The sequence below is a fragment of the Lynx canadensis genome, chromosome E1 (assembly GCF_007474595.2).
Source record: "Lynx canadensis isolate LIC74 chromosome E1, mLynCan4.pri.v2, whole genome shotgun sequence".
In the NCBI taxonomy this organism is placed as follows: Eukaryota; Metazoa; Chordata; class Mammalia; order Carnivora; family Felidae; genus Lynx; species Lynx canadensis.
In genome coordinates, this window is record NC_044316.2 from 53,976,762 (window position 1) to 53,982,846 (window position 6,085).

Sequence of the window (6,085 nt, forward strand, 5' to 3'; positions counted from 1 at the left end):
TCGGATGCTTAACCAACTGAGCCCCCCAGGAGTCCCAATTGCTTTTGGAAGACTCTTAACATAGTGCCTTCACATGACATTAAAGAATGAGGAGCCCAGAAGGGCTGAGGCCCCGGGCCCCCAGTCATAATGCCAGGGAACAGACTTGGACCTGCCCCAAGGAGGTCCACACAGCAATCTTGCGAGTCCATCTGTGCACTGGACAGGTCAGTTCCAAAGCCTGCTGGGGGCACCATGTGGCCCCAGTGTAAGTACTAGGCAGACACAACAACGCTCTGCACTTTCTCTGCTTTACTCACTGGTCACAGACCGCATCCGAGACTTGCATGAACTTATGAATAGGTTTTGCTTGGATCACAATATTTATTTAAGTGGAGGTTGTTGCCTACATGTAAACATGAGCCATTTCACTTCTGACTTCTCTTTTAAAAGCAGAAATGCCAGGGGCGCCTGGATGGCGCAGTCGGTTAAGCGTCCGACTTCAGCCGACTTCAGCCAGGTCACAATCTCGCGGTCCGTGAGTTCGAGCCCCGCGTCAGGCTCTGGGCTGATGGCTCAGAGCCTGGAGCCTGTTTCCGATTCTGTGTCTCCCTCTCTCTCTGCCCCTCCCCCGTTCATGCTCTGTCTCTCTCTGTCCCAAAAATAAATAAACGTTGAAAAAAAAATTTTTAAAGCAGAAATGCCAGAAAACAGTGGGTCCACGATGCTACATGCTCCACAGGGTCATCAGAGTGTTTAAGACCTTCCAGGGGCTCCTAGGGTTCCAGGACACCACTAAAGCACACAGATTAGGAAGGAAAAAATAAAACTGTGCCTTTGTACAGGCAACATGATTGTGTAGAAAATCCTAAGGAATCTATCAAAAAAATTTTACCAAACTGCTAGAACTGGTAAATTAATTTAACAAGTCACTGGAATAAAGATCGATATACACGCACATACACACATATACATGCATACATACGCATACACACACACATACACACATACACTTACACACATGCACACGGAGACACATGCATACACATGGGCACTGACACACGCAGAGACACACACATGCATGCACACACATACACACATACATACACTCACACATACACTAACACATATACATACATACATAAACACATACACATAAACACACACATATACACACCTACACACACACAATCTCACTTGTAAACTAGCGATGAGCATGTAGAAAATGAAACGAAAAGCACCGTGTTGTTCATGAGTGCTCAAAAAGAAGACAAAATACCCAGGTATAAATCTAACAGAACACATGCAACATCCAAATACTTAAATTTACAAAACACTGGTGATAGAAGCCAAGGAATATTTAACTAAATTGCAAGAGGTACCATGTTTATGGACTGGAAGACTCAACATAGTAAAGATGTCAATGTTCCCAGTATTGATCTATAAGTTTAATACGATTCCGATCAAAATACCAGGAAGATTGTTTTGGTAGATACACACAGACTTACTTGAAAATTTATCTGGAAAGGCAAAGAAACGAGAATGCTTGAAATAAGTTTGAAATAGAATAAAGTGCATCATAAGCTTCTTTCTTGCCCGTCATTGTTTCCTATACTACCCCATCTGTGTTTTATTAGTAAGGTCTGGATGTGCCTCCTTGGTTGAATTTCTCCTTCAGCCAAGTCCTGAGCCAGTCCCAGCTCTCCTTGAGGTGTCACAAATGGCCCTGCCCTTGTGGGAGCCACGCCAGGGTTCAGGTTCTGAGTGTGGTGGCCCTGCCTGCAAACTCAGTGCTCCAGAGTTTGGAGTGTTTTCTGGAAACTGGCATCACTAGCCCAGGGAAGGCTTGGGCTTGGTGGAGACGAGAGGGCTGCTCCACACACAAGGAGTTGAGTGAAGATGGTGACGCGTGCTTATAACAGACTGTGCGCCTCGTTGCAAACTTCAGGGAGGGAGCCGCTGACAAGCATTCAAACCCAACAGAACCTTCTCCGGGTGTGGGGGTGGGGGGATGTGTTAGCACCTGGGATACATAGACGGTTATATACAAGGAGGCTTATGTCATAAGTGATCATTGTATTATGAAAAAATTGATGAGCTTGGAAATAAGTCTTACAAGTAGAGCAATGACTTGGCTATAGAAATATTTCTCTTTGAATCTTGGCTGACTTTTATGAACTGGTCTGGAGTAAAATATATGCATCTTTGCGTGTCTCGTTTCATAGGATTGCAGTAAGAATTGGGTTAGATTATGTGGAAAACCATGTAATGCAGTGATTAGCCCAATTAGTATTATTTCTCTGCTCCCCTCCCCTTTACTGGACATAAAACAATATTCCTGATTTTCAGAATGTGGTCATCAGGATTAAAGTAGCCGATTTCTTTAGGGCTCGGTACGTGCTCACCTGTGGGAAGCATCTTACCATCAACTCCTCCTCTTCTTTGGCTGGGTGAGGTTTTTCCGAGCTCACCCCCTCCTCTCTTTGTTTGTGTCCTCATCTCTTCCCTTCCCCATCACCAGCCTTGCCCCACACCATTGTCACCCAGACCTGCCCAGCCCCGCTCACCTGGGACAGAGAGCAGCAGCAAAGCCGATGGCAGCCATATGGCCCCGTCCCTCTGGTGTCTCTCCTGCTGCAGCTGGAACCCCTCACCCAGGGGCCGCTCACCACATCCCCCTCTTCTGCAATTCTTGGCACTTCTCTGCTTCCTTCTTCAGCCTCTTGGTTCTGTTCTCAGGGCTGGTCAGAAAATGGGGGAAGCGAGAGGCTCAGAGCATCATGTGGCCAGTCGATTACTTGCTAAAGTTCATCCTCAGAAACATTTGAATGCACCGTTCTGCTTTCTGTTCCTGTGAAGATTATGCCCTTACTATGACTGCACCCGCAGCCACCGACACACCCTCCTGTCACACAGTAGGGTGGTCCCAGCTGACTTCCATCTAGATTTTCCCACCCCGTCCTATCTAGGAATAGCAAATGTCTTGTGGCTGGCATGTTTGAGAAATTGCGTGGAGGCATGCGAAGCTGCTGAGGAGAATATGGAGGTCAGAGAACTGGAAGGCTGCTTAGTCTGCAAATGTTCAGTGCATCGATGGTGACAGGCACTCAGTTAAGAACAGTGGGCAGAACAGTGGGCAGGTGGAGGCATGGTTAGATTCTGGACATTGATATTTTGAAGAAAGAGCAGCAGGATAGCTTAAAACTTTTTTGATGTTTATTTATGTTTTGAGAGAGAGAGAGAGAGAGAGAGAGAGAGAGAGAGAGAGAGAGAGACAGGGTGAGAGCAGGGGAGGAGCAGAGAGAGAAGGAGACACAGACCCGAAGCAGGCTCCAGGCTCCCAGCTGTCAGCACACAGACCAACGCGGGGCTCAAACTCAGGCAACATGAGATCATGACCTGAGCCAAAGTCAGATGCCCAACGAACTGAGCCATCCAGGCGCCCCAGAGCAGCAGGATATCTTAACAGATTAGATATGAGCAAGAGAGGAATCAGGGGCCACTCCTAAGTTCAAGGCTGAGCACCTGGGGGTTTGGGAATGCAATGAACCAAAATGGGCAAAGCTGGGCTTGCAGGAAGAACAGATTCTGGTTTGGAATTGAAGGTGTCTGTTAGTCACCTGCCATGGACTGCGTGTCTGTGTCCTCCCCCAAATTCATATGTCGAAGCCCTAATCAGGGGTAATGCCAAGGACCCACCCATTGACAAGTCTTTCCAAGTGTCTAGAATAACAGTGGAGGAGATTTTGGGGGTCCTTACCTGCATTCCACAGATCAGAGAGTGCTGAGATGAAAAGCTGAGCCTAGCATGGTGTCTGACCCCGCCTCCACACCCATGTCCGCCCCCACCCCCACCACTCTGCCCCAGCCTCACCCCATGTGGGATTTGATGTCCTACACCCAGCCACCACCCATGGAGATGCTCTTCTCACCCCTTTTGGGTTCTGCCACCCCAGCCTGGGCTGACCCTCAGTGGGGAGGGCTTCCTCAGCTGGCTTAGACCCTGACACCCATGCTGAGATGCCTCTCACTTGGATGCCCTCCGCACTTGCCTGGACTCCCAGCCCCCACAATACCATCTGATTTTGAACAACACATTAAAACTATTTCTGGACTCTGTGCCCTAAAAGACGAAGACTTCTGCATCTCACCCATGGCCCACCGTCCTCTTCCCAGTGCTGATTTTCTCAGAATGGTGTTCTTTGCATCTATGACACTTACACTCTCTTCTGTAATCGTTCCCACCATTGCTTAGGGGTTTTATGCTTAGGGTAAAACACTCATTGCTGACCACAGCTTCTCTTTTTTCACTATTTAACTTCACCCTTTGTTGGCAGACTTTGATCATGATGTATATTTTCTATTTTGAAAGGGCTCATGGGTGCTGTATTTCATAAGGTCTTGCATTCACGAGACAGTTGTCAGAGCATTCCGGAATATTCTGTCATTTGCTCAGAACATATAGATTCTCCTTCACTGTGTGTTGGGATGCAGTGTTGTTATGAAGCAAGAGTATTTCTGTCACACACCATGTGATCCTTCTGGTACGACCTTCTGATGTGATCATCGTTTCTGATACCAGCCCAGATGATTCTGTTTATTTTATTTTATTATTTTTTATTTTTTTAATGTTTATTTTTGAAGGAGAGACAGAGTGTGAGTGGGGGAGGGGCAGAGAGAGAGGGAGACACAGAATCGGAAGCAGGCTCCAGGCTGAGCTGTCAGCACAGAGCCGGACGTGGGGCTCGAACCCACGAACTGTGAGATCATGACCTGAGCCGAAGTCCGACGCTCAACCGACTGAGCCACCCAGGCACCCCAGATGATTCTGTTTATCCACAAGGTTTGGTAACTTCATACCATTCTGGGTGTGGATCATCTGTATCAGTTCCTTTCCTGGGTCCCCAGGTGGGCTTTCAATGACAGCCTGAAAGATCTCTTTGTTTCCACATAGTTTTTAATTCAATTCAATTATGTTTACTTTTGGCTTCTCTTTTCTTCTCCAAGGGAATAGCTGGGGTACATTTGTGGCATCATCTCTCTGTCTCCTGTACCAATGTCTGCCTCTCCACATGTTATACTATGTTCACGTAAATGTCGCTTCAGGAAATGTCTACAAGGTACCACGTCTGTGCATTTTCAGGCACGTTTATCATTGGGTTTTGTGGTTGTTTCATTCTTTCTTTTGGGCAATATTGTCTTTCTTTTCTGCTCCTTTTCATTTTTTTAATGTTTATTTACTCTGATTGAGAGAGAGAGAGAGAGAGAGAGAGAGAGAGAGAGAATCCCAAGCCTGCTTGGCACAGAGCCTGATGTGGGACTCGATCCCACAAACCGCAGATTGTGACCTGAGGTGAAATCAAGAGTTGGATGCTTAACCAATTGAACCACCCAAGCACCCCATTGTCTCTTTCTCTTCTGCTCCTTATCTTTCCTGAGATCTGCTGTCTCACTTTCCATCACTCTGTCTTGCACTCCACTCTCTTTATTTTCTAGATTCATCCTGTTGTCTATCATTTCCTTTAGACTAAATACAGCTACTTATAGGTACTGATTTTCCTATGCTTCTTGGGACATTTCCTCTCATGAAGTCTGCTTTTTATTTGCTTTGTGCAAAAAAATGTTTGTTTTATTGTTTTTTACCTATCAGCTTTTGAAAGTGTTATTCCCCTTTTGAATTAAAGTTGGTGTTTGCCTAAGTCTAGTGTGGGGAGGGAGGTGGCTGGGAGGGTCTGCAAGCTAGAGCAGGTGATGGCCTGGAACCTTCCACTCGTGCTGAAGGCAGGTGTCCTGTTGGTTCTCAGCTCACCCAGCATCGCCTACCTGGTGGCTGTGTGCTTGGCTGCCTAGAACTACTCCTTCTCCCTTGTCTCATTCACCCCCCACCCCCCACATCATTCTCCACTGCCTGGGGGCCCAGGTCATGTGTAATCAATATGCCAAATCTGCCAATCAGAGTGTAAAGATAAAAAATTGACAATACCCAATGTTGGGGATGGGGGCTGGCCATTTATTAACAAATTCAGACAAGGGTAGAAATATTTACAACTTCTTTGGTTATATCCATCAAATTTGGAAAAATGCACAGACCTGTGGCAGAGCTATA

General features: G+C 46.6%; 1 long non-coding RNA gene across 1 annotated transcript; it reads right to left on the minus strand.

Moving 5' to 3' along the window:
- Positions 1 to 692: 692 nt before the first annotated feature.
- LOC115501204 lies at positions 693 to 4,350 on the minus strand. Its single transcript, XR_003964745.1, has 3 exons — positions 4,131 to 4,350; positions 2,547 to 2,830; positions 693 to 774 (listed from the first exon to the last, which is right to left on the minus strand). It is a non-coding gene; the product is annotated as an uncharacterized LOC115501204 (long non-coding RNA).
- Between the last annotated feature and the right edge of the window lie 1,735 nt (positions 4,351 to 6,085).